The sequence below is a fragment of the Perca flavescens genome, chromosome 2 (assembly GCF_004354835.1).
Source record: "Perca flavescens isolate YP-PL-M2 chromosome 2, PFLA_1.0, whole genome shotgun sequence".
NCBI classification, from domain to species: Eukaryota; Metazoa; Chordata; class Actinopteri; order Perciformes; family Percidae; genus Perca; species Perca flavescens.
This window is the reverse complement of record NC_041332.1, coordinates 24,926,223-24,942,488: the sequence shown is the minus strand read 5'-3', so window position 1 is coordinate 24,942,488 and position 16,266 is coordinate 24,926,223. Positions and strand designations below refer to the sequence as shown.

Genomic DNA, 16,266 nt, shown 5'->3' with positions numbered 1-16,266 from the left:
TGGTCAGCTCTGCAAAGTGTATTCTGAATTGTCTATTTTACAAATATTAGATGTGCTTTATGTGGTTGACACTGGACGGTAATGGCCTGTGGCTATGAATCCCTCATCAGCATCAGGAAATAAACTTGCCAGTCTCCTGCCAACTCAGCGAACCTACTAGGAACACTAACTGCAAATTCTCTGCTGGGCATCCTGCTAGCCAGTGTGCAGGCGTCGGCTGGTAAGCTGGGTGGCCAGCGGGATGTCAGTAGCTGTGGTGTCCTTTCGCCGAGACTTGGCTGCATCCTCGACTCTTTTTTTTGTGTGCCAATCTGGCAGCCACATTCTGCTTTATGATAAATCATGCACAATGAGCTGATGGGATTACATTTCACTGGAAATGTACCTCGTACGATTTCATGGTGCAAATAAGATTGATTGACTGATTTATTGATTGAAAAATCGCTTGATTGAAAAGCCTAATTTTAATATTGATTTAGGATGGACAATGTGAGGAGTATTTGTAGAATGGCGTCTAGTCCGTTCATCCAAGTTCAAGAATTAAAGGTTCCATGACATGGTGCTCTTTGGATGCTTTTATATAGACCGTAGTGGTCCCCTAATACTGTATCTGAAGTCTCTTTCCTGAAATTCAGCCTTGGTGCAGAATTACAGCCACTATGAGCCAGTCCCACAATGAGCTTTACTTAGGACGTGCCATTTCTGCGTCTGTAGCTTTAAATGCTATTGAAGAGGAGAGAGGGGGGGCAAGGTGGAGGGTGGGGGTGTGACCTTGACCAACTGCCACTTTGCTCGTTTGAAAGCCATGATGTCTCTCTCTCATAGGTGGGCCAAATTCTCTGGGCGGGCAAAGCAGAGAAAGGGGAGGTAACCTTATTATGACCTCATAAGGAGCAAAATTCCAGATCAGCCCATCTGAGCTTTCATTTTCTTAAAGGCAGAGCAGGATACCCAGGGCTCGGTTTACACCTATCGCCATTTTGTAGCCACTGGGGGAACATAAGAAGGCTGGCGGAACGCATATTAATGTTAAAAAACCTCATAAAGTGAAATTGTCATGCCATGGGACCTATAAAGCACCACGACCAATTTGTGTGCACACTATATCTGCTCATATTGATAGAAATAAATTCCCATAAAAAGCTAAAGTTACTACTGGGTTCAATCTTATGCAACCAACGTAATTCAACTTCCTACAGAATTACCAAATGATGCACTAAAAGGAACCATAGCAAAAGTTGTATAGTGAACACTAACTCTGCCTCTAAGTAAATACAAAACTCAGCAAAGTGAAACAAGACTGGATGGAGAGCTGCAGACCATGCAGCTGAGCTCAGCAAGTAAATTATTTATGGAAATGGATTTGTTTTGTGGAGTGTTTATCAAGTTAACCCCAGTTCATAGGTCATATAGGAAGAGGATGGTTGTGTGGGGGAAAGTAACACAAAGACAATTTAAAGAATGCAAAAGACTGAATAGAGAAACAACACTAATTTTCTTGCGACCAGCCAAACATACAGACAATCGGAATCTCAGATTATCGGTTGCCCTTTCATCCTCCTACTCTTTTTCTCTCAGTTACACACATATGACAGAACAGGAGGCAAGACCCCTGCTGGCTCACAGTCAGAGTCCTTTGTAGCTTCCAAGTAGATCAGTTGTATTTCACCCATAGATCTGCTCAGCATCTTCATAGCATAGTGTGAGTGGCATTGTGTCACAGTCGTACCAGTCCAGGGCACTACTACAGTAGAAGAGTGTGCGTTTGTGATGGTTTACAAAACGTGGTGGAGAGTAAAAGTATCCTAGCAGCCCGTTATAATATTTTCCTGGTTCACAGATTACCAGAAATTACAAGGAACCGTGGACACCCCTCTGCTGCTCCCACAGCTCTCATGCCTGACACAGGCAATATTCAATAATGATTATAGAAACATTGACTCCCTCTCCCTCTCTCTCTCTGGAATAAGGGCTTGTGACATGCTAAACTATATCAAGAAGTATAATGAAAACTGCAGCCTTAAGAGCGGCTAACTGAAAAGGGATGAAGTGAATGAAACAGGAAAAAATATGTAAATGTTTTATGATAGCTGTATTTCAATTCTACTTGTTGTCAAACTAAAAAGACAAAAGAACACTTCTGTGTTTTAAAGTTTAGTCTGTGAAGGTTTTAAAATGTGGGAGTGTGCAGGCTTTTCCTTTGTCTTTAAAAGAAAAGAAACTATCTCCTTTGTTCCTGATGAAAGCAAAATGTTTTTGTTCTGTAGCCTTGACGTTCCGATCACTCTGAAGAGGACATCGTACTGTATATCACTTGCTTTTCAAACTGTAAGTTTTCTCATCTAAAAAAATACTTCAATTATGTAACCTCCAAAGGATTGCCCACAATAAGGGATTTCAGTTTGCAACAAAATCATATTTTAAGAAAAAGTGATTTGGTAGCAACATGCTTTTATTCAACTACCCAAGGATGTCCTCATTAAATATGCATATGATTTGTTCTTCAAGACCTCAGTCAAATTTACTCTGCCAACTAAGCATAAGGATATATAAACATTATTTTTTTTTCAAAAGTTGGCAACAACCTTAATTTAAGTGGCCATCTAAGAGATTATTGTTTTCCTTTATTGTTGTGACACCTTTGGCAAGAAGATTGTGTCTTCCTCTGTCTTCTTTAACATTAGTAAACATAATTTTTTGGTATAATGTTGCTATTTTGTAATACATTGTTTCTAAATGGCAAAATTGGTATTGAATACAAAACGACACAATCAACATTTAATGAAGGCAAGGATGTAAAAAAGTCTTTTTAACAGCTCACTTATACCTAATTATTTCACTTAATTATTTTCACTTAATGTATTTTAAATGTTGAGTTTAAAATAGAAATAAGATTTCTGAAGTAGCTTCACACCAATGATAGAAGATGTATTGGACATGTCACTGTTGGCAAAGTACAGGTGTAATTCCATATAGCTTGTCAGTTTCAAGGTATACGGTGGTAAAGTAGCCTAGGAAAACCCTGACGAACTTCCGGCAAATTTGAAATTTGCTCTGCAAGTCAGTCTGGCCAAGAGCCCATTCAAGCCCATTTCCAATTTTTCCAAATTGAGGCACCAATCACAAATGTTGTGGCGGGATTTACACCAATCACAACCATAAAGGCAGGCTTTACACATAGATAGCGCAGCGACGGCAAGCAGCTTTTTGTTTACATTCAACATGACGGCTACCGAAGCGCAGCAACCCGTTGATGCTGCTGTCACTGCTACATCACCCGGATCATTGGTCTGATTGGTTGAAGGGCTATCCAATTCGCCCAGAGGCATTTGAGCGGCGGCCCTTTGGAAATGAGCTGCGAATTAACCTTGCCCAGACCCACTCTCAGTTACAACTGAGAAGGGTCTGGTGTCAATCAGGCTAGTGGTAAAGTCCATGCTGGCTCACAATCACACTGCCATGGCTTACAGACACATAAATAGAACAGAGTCAGCATTAATGTTATCAATTAGTAAGTTAGTAACAACTGAGCGTTTTTTCTACTGTGACAAGTCAAAAATGTCTGCTTTAAGTCTTATTAATAAGCGAGTGTGGAATGTCAGTTTTGATCAACTGATGAAAACATTGCATTCAAATTCTTAGTATGATTTATATCTTAATCTATATGAAGTCATTTAGTCATTGGAAATCTTGATAAGTGTCTACCAGTGTGAGTGCAGTCCACTCACATGTAATAAGAGTTAATACTATAATGTATTTATAGTGCAGTTCCTTTAGTGGCTTAAGCCATAACTAACAATAATATGATTGCTTTTGACTAGGCAGCATAGGGGCTAGTTAAGTTTGTACTAAAACCAGGAGGGTTGTGTTTCTAAGGCAATCTGTTCTAATGTGATGTATTTTCTATGGTAGAAAAGCAGAGCGAGCGCGGACAACCAGCATCTGTGCATGGCTGCTGTTCAGAACCCTGGGGCAAGCCATATGCTGACATAGCATAGAGCCTGAAGACAGATGAAAGTGTGTTTCACAAGATCCTGTACTGACCCTGAGGCACTGGCAGAGGTAATGAGAAGACAGAAGCTAACAGGGGCCACAGTGTATAATGACACAGCTGTCATCCTTATCATACTACTACGGTGGCCGACAGGGGCAAACGCCCTGCAACTTCAGAAAACACATGCAAATAGACAAAACACAAGCAAATTAAGAAAACAACTTCATTAATTTGACAACACATGTGCAGCAATCAGCGAAAAAGCTGCAAATACACACAACACAACCAAATATACAAACGCGCTGCAATTAAAAAACGATGCAAAAAGAAAAGCAAACCCCGAAAAAAGCAAATTAGCAATCATGCTAATGAATACAATAACTTTTTCAGCAGATGTCTTACTTACAACACAATGGAGCAAGCAAAGCAGTTTTGTCTTTATGTGCAGGCGGGATTTATTCAGTTTGATAAATCCCACGGTAAATTGGCTGGTTAACTAAACAGAGAGGGACTATTTTAAATAGTCAATTTTTTGTATTTCAAGAGCATATTGCTCCACAATATGAATACAGATTGGCCACTTATTTTGTTGTATAATCACAATATTACACTTAGCAGTGGAACAGCTGATTTTTTTTGGGCTGGGGGGAGAGCATAACAGTCTATGAGAGAGAGAGAGAGAGAGAGAGAGAGAGAGAGAGAGAGAGAGAGAGAGAGAGAGAGAGAGAGAGAGAGAGAGAGAGAGAGAGAGAGACGTTTAATCTCAGAACGGTGTGCAACGGTGAGATCATAGACTGTAAATATTTAGTCTATGTTTGAGATATGTTTTCTCTCGTTTGGTGGGTGTGTCTCGGCTCGGGTCACAGGTGATACTCAATCAGCAGAGACGTGTCTGTAAACTCGTGGTAATAAAACATTTAAAACTGCATCAGTGTTTAACGTTGACGTTTGTTTAAGCCACATTAAATAAGAGGGTTTCATTTCCAGGTCAGAAAGCGCATCACTGAAGTATAGACCTCCCTCAAGTGTAATATTGTGATTATAAAACAAATAAGTGACCAATCTGTATTCATATTGTGGAGCAATTCGCTCTAGAAATACAAAAAACAGACTATAATCCCTCCCTGTTTAGTAAACCAGCCAATTTACCGTGGGATTTATCAAACTGAATAAATCCCGCCTGCACATAAAGACAAAACTGCTTTGCTTGCTCCATTGTGTTGTAAGTAAGACATCTGCTGAAAAAGTTATTGTATTCATTAGCATGATTGCTGTACTGTTTAGTTCAAAAACATCCAAAACACCAAAGGAAGACGAGCCGACCAAACGCAAGGCTTTTATTTTGAAAAGTTGAAGCTCGAGCACGGCACCAGCCTCCCGGCTGAGACGGGAGCATAGACTGTATATTACTAATATATTATATTATGTTATTAATAAGGGCCTGAGACAGGAGTTCTCTATTTACTATGCAGCCATACCCGACGCTAATAAAAAGGCAAAAAAGGGGTCGAAAATCCAACTGATTAGCTGTTCCCTCTAGAGTTCTGGAGAACTTCCGTTGTGGAATCTGGATGCAGCGTTTTTTTGTTGCATTTGTTTTCTGGGTTTGTGTGCTTTTCTTTTTGCATCGTTTTTTATTCACATCGCGTTTATGTATTTGGTTGTGTTGTGTGTATTTGCATCGCGTTTGCTGAATGCTGCGCATGTGTTGTCAAATTAATGAAGTTGTTTTTCTTTTTGCATCGCTTCTTTTTTCGGGGTTTGCTTTTCTTTTTGCATCGTTTTTTAATTGCAGCGCGTCTGTATATTTGGTTGTGTTGTGTGTATTTGCAGCGCGTTTGCTGAATGCTGCACATGTGTTGTCAAATTAATGAAGTTGTTTTCTTAATTTGCTTGTGTTTTGTCTATTTGCATGTGTTTTCTGAAGTTGCAGGGCGTTTGCCCTTGTCGGCCACCGTATACTACTGTGTAAAAATAAAGTATTACCTACAATCATCACCTGTCTCAGGACATCAGTTCAAATGCACTGTGTGGTTGTGTGTGTGTGTGTGTGTGTGTGTGTGTGTGTGTGTGTGTGTGTGTGTGTGTGTGTCTACACGATCACCATATAGCAAGTGGTTTTGCCTAGGTAATACCCATATGTTAACCATTTGTCCATTCAATATAACCACTAAAAATAAACTAGGCCTACATAACTTTATTTAAGTCACACTATCAAACGCACGTAGATGTTAGGTTGAGAAGAAATAAGAATGACAAATGGCAAGAAGATTCAGGAGTCTACATTTGGGTGTCATGCCCATGAGGTGCATTACAAAAAAATTTGTGTTGAATGCATTCATAATTATGAGAATTTACTATGATGCAAAAATATTTCAAATGTTTCATTGTGGAGCCCAACAAAGAAACAGGCTAAACATTCTCAGGGGAGCAGGTGTGCGAGACATCTGAGAACTGAGTTCATGTCACGATATCATGCGAGGGAACAATAAAAGAGACCAAATGTATCACGTATTACAATATGAAACCAAAGATGAAAGAGAGCAAAATCTAATTTTATTTGTGGTGCCTGTATATTAAATCAACTTAGATTTAAGTGTATTACCAACATAAGGTTGTATCCTATACTGTTTTAGGGTGGATTTCTCATTATTGCAAACTTTGATTAAAAATTTGAACTATAACATTATTGTGGAAAAGAAAATCTTGAAAAATGTACTAATTAATATTACACTGGTGTCAAATTATCTATAAACTATATGTTGGTCTTGTAAAGATGTCACTGTTTTCCAGCTGTCTAAATCATTTCTTTGTTGTCACCTCTTCCAGCTTAAACTAAGGATTGCTTCCTGTAACATGGCCTCTTAGAAATACTGTCATCCAAATTCAAACAAGGGATAGAAAATAGTACAAAGAGTGGAGAACTTCACATCTTCAAATCTTTAAAACTAGTGAACTGGGACTTTGTTTCCTGCTTGGCAGGTTAACAGTTAATGATCGGTTAAAGAGGGTCAGTCAGAAAAAAACCTCTAAATTAGCATCCCTATTCTGAGATAACCCAAAGTCATTAGATGCTACTGTTGTCAACAAGCTATCGTCATATTCCTAAAATGATGACTACTTTCCAACCTTTGAGAGCGAATGTGGTTTCAATAAAAACTTTTAGGAAAAGTATAGTGTCCCTTCTTGCCTCGAAAAAGTGTATGTTTGAGGTCCAGGCTTCCTGCTTTTCCGCTAGCTTAATGGATTATGACAGTGATGCAGCATGAAGCCTTAATCCTCTTGCCGCCGTCGTCTCCCCTCCCTTTATGTTAAGCCCCTTGACTAGAGTGAGAGTGTGTGTGTGTGTGTGTGTGTGTGTGTGTGTGTGTGTGTGTGTGTGTGTGTGTGTGTGTGTGTGTCAAGTGCCAACCAATACAAGGAGCCAAACCTTGACTTGGATGATATACAAAAACAAAGGGGGTTAGAGCATCCACTGCTGACAGCAAACTCTGCCCTTCAGGTGCCCTGCTAGCCCATTACCAGGGTTGGAAGTCAATATGCCAATATACCAAGGACACAACAATACTGTTTTGCTGTGCATTCCAAACACAACTAATCAATGATTAATGTGACTATAGACAAGCAGCGCCTTACTCATGTTATGTTGTCTGGTAAACTATATTCCTCAATGTCACTCTTTCATTCTGAGTTCTTGTCTGCCCTCAAAGCAGGACTTGACAGTGTATACATTTATGGTAGAGTGGTGGAAGAAGTACATTTAAAATCTCACTTAAGTAAAGGTATGTTCCTAAGTACTATTAATATTATACTACTAGGTTTAATACACTAAATTATTATATTATTATACTAATAAGTATTATCATTAAAATGTTCTTAAAGTATCAAAAGTGAACGTTTATATGCACGGGTCAGGCCTCTTTAAAGGGTCACAAGGTAAATCTGAGGGGTCATGAACTCCTAAAGGCCTTCATTATCAAGCCAGTGTTCGCTTTTACCCATGTGACAATGAAAGAGAACCAATCACCTGCAGTGGCTGCACAATTATCATACAGTAATACAGGTCCTAATTGTCAATTATTTACATATGAAGAAGTTCATACAGTGCTAGACCATAATCAGCTGTGCATGTAGCACAGCCCATCTTCCAGCTCTGTTATTATGCAAAGCTAATACATTAGAGATGATCTCTGAGATCAAACATTCAGTAAGAGAAGAAAGTTGCACTGACGAGGTTGGCATGAGTACTCACCATGAATAAATCCATGTTAGAGTATCGAAAGCAACCATGCAAATCATAGGCCCCGAAAGAAAGAAACCATAACTAGGACATTATTTAATAGCCCTCTCTGGTCCAGCAAACTGTACAGACAGTGCAGCAGAGAGGCTCTTACCTGCATCACATGGAGGCAGAATGTCATGTCAATGAACTAACATCCCATTGGTGGAAATCCCATCCAAGAGGTGAAATTAGGACAAAGAGATAAGGGTTGAATCCACTTTGCTTGAGTACTCATGTCATGTTTTCAAGTACTCAGATAATTTAGTTACAGTGAGTAAAAGTACCTATACAACCATGTAAAAAATATGTAAAATAATAATAAGTAAAAGTCATCCAAAATCCCACTTAAGTAAAAGGTAGGCTAAGTACTATTAATGGGTCAGATAAATCTGCGGGGTCATGAAATAATTAATGCAGTAAGAAGAAAAAAAACGGACTTACTTACTGCACTTTTTGGACTTTTCTCTAATCTGTGCTTTTCTTAAAAATATTGGATAATGTTGCCTCTTTAGGATTAAACAGTCAGGGGGGATGTAACAACTGAATGTTTAATCTTAACTATGACTGGGTTATTATTTGTAACCATCGTCATGACCAAGTCACAGTCATATTTGGCTAGAATTGTAATGTTGAATTTGTTGGTTTAAGAAAAATGAATTTAACAGCAAATGTATCTTTTACTGTAGAGTATTATTTGAAAGCACAAAACAGTGTTTGTGTTTTACTTAACAAAAATTGGTGGACAGGAGTAAAAAGGCAACTCCTATTATAGTTCATTAAAGCATTCCACTTGCTGTCTCTGTTTTTTGTATTAAATGGAATATTTATAGTTGCACTCAGTTGTTCCTTGAAAGGGAAGTCCAATACGCACACACAACAAATAAAGCAAACAAAGCACATATAAAGAAAGCCTTATTTGCAGGCTTTGATGAAGTCTCACCCTGAATATTTGGGTTGGAGAGATTTTACCTCACTAACGATTACAGGAGATACACTACATGATATTTACCAGAAATGCAAATCTACTGTATCAGTAGGACACGCACCAAGACAAATATGTGCAATGATGACTAATGTGATGTAATGTATTTATTTATATTATATTGGATACATCCATGTTTTATCACCCAATGTTGGTATTACATTTCACTGGCCATAAAGGATAGTATAATGTTTTCTTTGAATGAAAGGAATAAAAAGCAAGCAATGAAACTTGTTTCCATAATTGGCATGACATGTTACCTTTTAAGTATCAAGACCATATGTACACATAATTACTGACCCTCATTCCCCAGAAGTTAACGGTGTCTTCCAAAGTGAAATGCTGTACATTTTCACGTCAACGGTTTAATTCAAACTGTCATATTAACCCCTTGACGCCTGAATTTATTCACAATTATATAAACAGAATATTATGTGTGTTTCTGGCTCCAAGCTGATGCTAAATTAAGTTGAGATTGTTAATTTGTCTATAGCATATGGAATAGATATAAATTTAGGTATGATGCAAATTAGCGACAACAGGCATTATGGTAAAATTCTTTACAAAATGGTAAAATTAATAAAACACATAGTATTCATTCATGTCACAAAGTTGTTAGAACTTCTAAACTGTAAATGACAAATACATGGATCTTGACAACGGCAAGAAAGAAAACACTCTCCTACTCCCTAACATTGACAGTAGTTTCTTTAGGGTTAGGGGTAGGGTTAGGTTTAGGGGTAGGATTAGGTGTAGGGTTAGGGTTAGGGGTAGGGTTAGGGTTAATTTCGCTTACGTGAACCGGATGTATCTCCCACTCCGACCGGTCCTACGAGGCTACCAGTGCATGCAAAAGGTTCCTAGGTATGTATCGCATGTAAACAAACCGGCATTGGGGGGAATACACACGCTATCTCGCCTGCAGTCGGAATGGAAGGGGTTTGATGCAAATTAGCGACAGTCGGCGTTAAGGGGTTAATGTGTACATGATAGAAAGAGCCACAACAATACTACATAAGAGTATCCAATGACTGCCTGTGAGTTAAGCTAGTTCAGGCAAAAGTTTGCCCAGTGCCAAAGTTCTGACATAATTTTCTGTGGATATCAAAGCCTTTCCACTTTTTATAACCAAATACATTATTTTGGCCAACTGGTTTCTGTTCAGTGCCTGGCCATTTCCATAACAACATATATAAAGTCTAGGCCGTAGTAGTAAAAACAGCCCAACTTCTAGTACCTGTTTTTTTTTTCCACCTGCCTCTCAAGGCTACCTCCTATAATTCTTTTAAGAAATATTGCTACCGCCTGCGGTAAAAAAAAATGTATACTATATCAGAGGCATGCTGCCTTCATACGCAGTGATAAAGTAAGCCCCTTTGGTGTTATTAGCTATGGACTTGCTCAATACTCCAGCAGTAGTGAGAAAAGCTTGGTCATGATAAATGAGCCTGCAATCTTAAGCAGTGTCAGGGCGAGCCTGTTTGTCTATCCCCCTGAGGCAACCTTTTATTCAGTCCAAAAACATTAAATCATTTAAATTGACAGGAAAAAACTATCAGTGTCTCATTCATATTCTAAAATGCTTTTCACTTCCAATGCAATTGCAGTAAAGATAAACTACCATAGTTGGTTGTTGTGCTTATTCCCATTGGTGTTTAGTAAATGCATTTTTCCCCAACATCATCTCTGTTGCAGCGTTTTACTATTGCTGTCTATTACAGTGGATGGTAAATCATCAATCAATCAACTGTGATCAATAGCCATCAATTTAGAGAGGTAACAGTCAGATGGAGAGAGCAAATAAAGTTACAGATCATTTAAGAAAAAGTAGTTCAAAGGCAAATACCTCAAGATTTCTCAGTTTAAAACTCAATGTCAATCAACTTCTAGTAATACTTCCCTAGATCACAGGACTGAAAGGATCAGATGTTTATTATTTCTAGACCCGTTTGGAAAAAGACCTGCATCTGAAGTATTTCTCTTTTGGCTAAATCCATAAGAATTGTGTTGGGAGTTCACCCGCTCAGAATGAAGCTGTCTGTAAAAAATCCAGGGATCACTTCTGCAAAAACAGTGAAATTTAATTCAATAAAGAGAAATTAGGATGTCATCAGGAAGAAGGCGTTTTCGATACAACAGTTTGGTCATCAGACCCATCATTTGATGTGAAAGCAGTCAGGCATTGCTATAGAAAATAATTAATAATGATCACTATGTGTCAAGAGAGGAAGCTGCCCATCAGCCTTTCATCCTGCTAACATTAAGCAATTACCAACCTGTCACTTCGATGACCATTCATCAGAGCAAACACAGGACGTGGCTGATAGACTGCACACAATGCAAGTCTGAATGGAAAACAACGGAGTTGGATTTTATATACTCCCTAAAATTAGAGTATATCGTTTTTTAAAGTTTGTTAAGATAATTGATGCCAATGCCATTTAAACTAGGGTGACGATGCTAATTGAAAAATGTATGTCTGGGTTTTCTTCCAAGCAAACAGTAATGGTGGTTCATTGGAAGTTTTTATGTAATCCAATTACAGCAAATAAGCCCAAAACCCATAACGTTATACAGGCAGGGATAAGGAGACGGATGGCCAGCAATAACTCAAGCTTAGAAATCCTATAAAATGAATGAGGAGTAAACACGTTCTCAACTGATTCAGCCATCTGTTAATGTGCTCTTATTGCTATGTAGATGACTTGCCATGAACTTCACTTTGTCTCGGCACAAAATGCACTGTTTCAGCAAAAATCAAGCAATAAAAAAAAAAATCAAGCAGGCAAGTCAAGTACAATTATGGTATCAAGGATAATATTAAGGATATTTACTTGAGCATGTTACATGTCAGCACCAAATGCTGCCATGTACTATGCCGTTTTAGTGACTTCAACAAGTGATGCATGCCTGCATAGATCCTATTCAACAGCAAGAGAGCCCTTTCTCTGGGGCTCATTTGATATAAACATTATAACACTGAAGAGATTTTATCCCCAAGCCTGCATTTCTCCAGTGTAAGAGATAGCATTTGTCAGTTTCACCATACAAGAAAAGCAAAAAGCAAATTGAATGAGACCCTGGACTTAAGTCACATGACCTAAACCTGAGTCAGATGTACAAATGTTACAATTTCAACACGACTTGACAGTATCAAAAAGGGTTGCAACTCAACTTATACTTTAACACAAATGATTTGTGATTTTACTTGGAGCCGTATGACTCAAAAGACCTTGAGTATTACCCTACCCAACCTTCTTTACTTATGACATATCTATTAAAACAGAAGAATGGGTTACTATAGAAAGCCTTTAGAAATACTTATAGAAAGACATTATATTTCATGGAAATAAGATCAATCCCTGCTTATGTTTGCACTGCCGGAATTTGTTTTGTTGAGTTCAGCACTTTCATTTCTCAGTCCCTCCAGGATTTTGCTGCCTTTATTTGAGATTGTTGCGGCCCCAAATGCCTTTTTTTAAAGATTCTTTTTTTGGGCATTTTAGGCCTTTAATTCCACAGGACAGATGAAGACATGAAAGGGGAGAGAGAGGGGGAATAACATACAGCAAAGGGCCACAGGTCAGAGTCAAACCCGCGGCCACTGCGTCAAGAAGTAAACCTCTATATATGTGCGCCTGCTCTACCAACTGAGCCAACCCGGCTACCCAAATGCCTTATTTAGCGGGAGCTTTTGTAAAAAATTGCAAATGTTGCAATGTCTTTTGTATTTTTGTTGCAATTAAGTTGCAAGAGTTTTTTTTGGCTATAATTCTTTAAAAATAAAAAGGAAACTTATTTCGGGGAGAATAAAACTACTCTGAGTTTTCCTAGTAACCTTACCAAGAAGGCTCAGGATGCTGCAAATGTTGGTATAAAAAAATAGGGGTGGAATTAAGACAAAAAAAATTATAATTTATTGAATGAATCAAATTTGAACATATCTGTCAGTGGCTTGTTGATCTTTACATTGTTAGTTAATTTCCTATCCTGGCCAGTGTTAAAAACATCTTTGATTAAGCGTGCAGGAATACTGTCCAGCAGGCAGTTTGCAGGACGAAGCTGCTTGACTATGTCAGAGAGAAAGTGGAGTGAAACTGGCTCAAACTGCTGGAAGACAGCTGGGCATAAAGGGGGAACAGAGGGGTCACTGGTGTGGATGAAAAGCTCAGATCAGCAATTTTATCAATGAAGTGTTTCAGGAAGTTTTCACACAACAATGTGAATGGCAGATTTAACTGCTCCTTGGTATTTCTGTAATGTGTCCTGTAAAATTTGAAATGACACTTGGAGTTTGTCCTTTTTCCACTTTCTCTTAGCTTTTCTGCAGGCACATCTGAGAGAGCGGGTAGTGTCATTCAGCCAGAGGTGTATAAAGTACTAGAGACCCATACTTGAGTAAAAGTACAAGTGCTCTATCAAAAAACCTGAGTTAGAGTAGAAGTTGAAGTGCTCTTTAGAAATGGCCGTGCAGGGGACATTCACAGTAAATAAGACATGTGTCGCATATTTCACTAATGGCAACACCTAAACCATATGACAGCATGAGGTCCAAAGTATGTCCTTTTTCATGTGTCGGGCCAGTGACAGACTGGACGCACACAGGTGGACCAGCACACCTCCGCGTTTTCCCCGTCACCCGAAGCGTATCTTATGGGGAAGAACAACAGGTGAACGGCGCAGATACGCAAGTATATCGGACAGAAAAGGAGGAAGGCTCGAGGACCGCGGTCTCCCAAATCATGTCTTCCAGACAATATATCAGCAAATTCGAATGTTGAGAAGTGTTTGGCGATCATAAACAACCAAAGCAGAGACATCTTGACAGTTTGTACAGATAAATAGAGCGATAGCAAACAGCAAACTAAGCAGACGAGAGGGATACAGACGACTTGTCATCCTGTACATCTCATCTCCGGTATTTTCTGCATCCACCGAAGTGTTTGTGTGTGTGTGCGTGTCAGTCGCAGGGGGAACTGAGTGAGCAGCCCCGTCCGCTGCAGATAGCTGACAAGATTGAAACAGCAGCAGCTTACAGCGACTTTAGAGTAAAAATTGTTACAGCGTACATTGATGTTAAAATGTAAACAGGTTGGCAGGGCGGTCTGAAATGTTTTGCACGGTCTTTTGCTGTACGTTTGGTTGGTAAATATGAGATGTTCGAGTCACACGTCTTGTCTTCATATCAGAAACAAGGAAATGAATTTGACGAAGTACGTGTTACGTCAACCCATTCTCACTCCCGCTTGGTCAGTGGCTCTCAGAGTCACATACTAACGTTAAGTCTGGCACATGGGACTGCTGGGATTGGTTGAAGTTGCGGGAAACTCCGGTTATTGGTCAAATTTGCGGTAAAGTTACAGTGATTGGTCAAAATTGCGAGTTGCACCGAATTCACGGTGATTGGTTGAATTTGCGTCAATTGTTGCGATCGCGACATTGCAAAATCCTGGAGGGACTGATTTCTTATTTTAAAAACAGCATACATCTAATTTAATTTGTATTAACAGCTTTTGTATTTTGTTGTTTACTGAGGCTACCCATGTATTACATTTGAATAAGTTTAAAAAAGTAATAAAGGCAAGGTTTATTAAGCATCCTTGTGTTACTGTTATTTGCTGAAATGTTTAACAGCTATCATGTTCTGTTGGTGCTTTAATTTAATTTGGAGAAGAATGCTTAATGACTTGTTTAGGACTGTGGAAGATTTGAGACTTCATCATGACTCAAAACAATGACTTAGTCGCACTTCTAAGTCAAATAAGTGTAATAAGAGTATACAGCTATGAGGGTTTTGTGTGTAAATTCAGATAAACCCAGACACTATAGTAATCTTTTGTTTACAAAAGAAAGCAAACAAAAAGTTGACAATAGGAGATAAAAGGGCTGCGTATTGCTGCTGTAACAGGTAAAGCTGGCCAAAAGTCTACAATCAATAGCTACAATACAAAACATTCTCTAGGGGACCAAAGAGTAAACAGACTATGTTCTGAGTCCCAGGCTTTGAGTAAATCTAGCCTTTCCAAATCTAATATCCACCACTTTCAATGGGTCAGCCATTACCTGCAATGAAGCAGCTTTATGAAGACATTGTCACTACCCAATGTGAGTCGAGTGCAGAGGTGAGTTGTGCATGCGTCACTTTGCGACGATGACCAGATTTCACGCAGATTTGTTTTGCTGTTAGCCACAGAATAATGAGATAGGTACATTACATGACAGTAATTTATTATTGAGTGTAAGGCATCACATTTTCATGGCATGATCCCTGATGTCAGTTCTAGATTAGAGGCTGAAGTATCAAGAACCTGCTAACGAGAGACTTCAGTAATGTCAATACAATAAAAATTGACCTACATAACAAAGTTTGTTCACTGCTTGCTACAAGTTAGCAATCAAACAGACAACAAAGTCTGTCACTTGAATGGCTTTTTGAGCTAACATTAGCAATCAAACAATCAGTTCACTGCTGGCTACAAGTTAGCAATCAAACACAACAAAGGCTGTCACTTGAATGGCGTTTTGAGCTAACGTTAGCAATCAAACAATCATAGATAGCTAAAACATTTCCCGGATCCGGATCCCTTGACGTTATACCGTAAACCATTTAAATCGGAGCATGCGCAACTTACATCGGCACTCGACATTTTGAAAAAACAGAACAGTTGCCAAGCATGTCTTTCTACAATAAATAGGTACAGTCCCACCTGGAGTCTGTGTTCATTTTGCGACTACTTTGAGTAAGTCTGCTTACAGTAAACTTGTAGTGGGATTTCTTAAAAACTAGGGAAAGTTGTTGTGGTGTGTTATTCTATTACCTTCCAAAGCTTTTTATATTTCTGAATGTGTTTGTTTCTTACAGTGCCTTTCAGGTAGATATTGGTTACTCCTCATGACAGCACAGAATTAAAATGAACTTACAAAGATTTAACATTGCTTGAGATAGGTAAATTGTTACTGCAAACAGCATATCATAATTGATTGGTTAGGCATTATAGTTAGTTATTG

The 16,266-nt window shown here is 38.7% G+C and overlaps 1 protein-coding gene across 2 annotated transcripts in view; it reads right to left on the bottom strand.

Moving 5' to 3' along the window:
• ctnna2 (catenin (cadherin-associated protein), alpha 2) overlaps window positions 1-16,266 on the bottom strand; it is a 351,715-nt gene that overhangs the window by 312,274 nt on the left and 23,175 nt on the right. The gene's annotated exons all lie outside the window — the stretch shown is intronic.